Source organism: Volvox carteri, assembly GCF_000143455.1.
Source record: "Volvox carteri f. nagariensis unplaced genomic scaffold VOLCAscaffold_237, whole genome shotgun sequence".
Classification (NCBI taxonomy): domain Eukaryota; kingdom Viridiplantae; phylum Chlorophyta; class Chlorophyceae; order Chlamydomonadales; family Volvocaceae; genus Volvox; species Volvox carteri.
In genome coordinates, this window is record NW_003307774.1 from 13,015 (window position 1) to 14,436 (window position 1,422).

The window sequence follows — 1,422 nt, forward strand, 5'->3', positions numbered from 1 at the left end:
CTGCATGGTACGGGAGCAGTACTGCTGCAAAACGGGAGACCAATTGCGTTTACTAGTAAGAAGTTCTCGGGGGCTGAAACCCGTTATACCACTGGGGAACAAGAACTTCTTGCTGTACTGCACGCGCTTAAGGAGTGGCAGTGTTATCTGGAGGGTCGGCCGTTCACCCTCAAAACCGACCACAAACCCCTAACGTTTCTGCAAGGCGTGCCTACCCTTAACCGTCGTCAAGCCTGGTGGATGGAATACCTTAGCCGGTTTGACTTTACATGGGAATACCTGCAAGGCATCCTTAACATTGCTGATGCCTTAAGTTGGCACCCTTGTCTGCATGCAGCCATTCTGTCAGTCGTTACACGCAACCGTGCTGCAGCACCCGTTGTGCCCTCTGAACTTGTGCAACGACTTCGAGCTGCCTATGCCACGGATCCCTGGTTTTCCGATAACCACAATACTGGCCATTTAACCCGTAACAGTGGCCTTTGGATCCGCACTGAGGGTACTTTTCGGCAGGTTGTCGTTCCGAATGATGACTTGCAGCGTCATGATCTCCTGTCATGTTTTCATGACGACCCGCTGGCTGGGCACCCTGGCTGCACCCGTCTGGTCGAGGTTCTCCATCGTCAATTCTGGTGGCCTCGGATGGCTAAGGACGCCGAGAACTATGCCCAGAACTGTGAGCTGTGCCAACGCAATAAAGTCCTGTCTGGTAAGCCCCACGGCCTCCTGTGTCCCTTGCCTGTGCCGGCCGCCCCTTGGGAAAGTGTTACCATGGACTTTGTTGTAGCTTTGCCCAAAACTGAGGGGGGATTCGATGCCGTTTTGGTCATGGTAGACCGACTCACGAAAATGGTGCACCTGGCACCTACGGTATCATCCTGCACAGCTGAGCAAACTGCACGTCTGTTCTTTGACAACATAGTGTGTTTGCATGGTGTCCCCAAGAATGTTGTGACCGACCACGGATCACAATTTGCCAGCAGATTTTGGGGCACCCTGGGTGATCTGTTAGGCATGCGTGTTAACCTGAGCACTGCCTATCACCCACAGACTGATGGACAGACAGAACGTACGAATCGCACTCTTGGCGATATGTTGCACAATTATGCCGGACATACACCTTCTGTCTGGGACACATATCTAACTGCTGCTGAATTCGCGATTAATAATGCTGTGAATCGCGCGACTGGCAAAAGTCCGTTTTTCCTGAATTATGGATACAACCCTGCCTTGCCTGTTTGGCGGGAGTTGGACGTCAACTTGCCTGCAGCAAAGACGTTTGCCAAGTCCTTTGTGTCCCGACTGACTGACGCGAAATCTTGCCTTGAAGCTGCACAGCAACGTACGGCGGACTACTTTAACAAATCCCGACATGCCATCACCTTCTCGCAGGGCCAGTTGGTGATGCTGAGCACTAAGAAC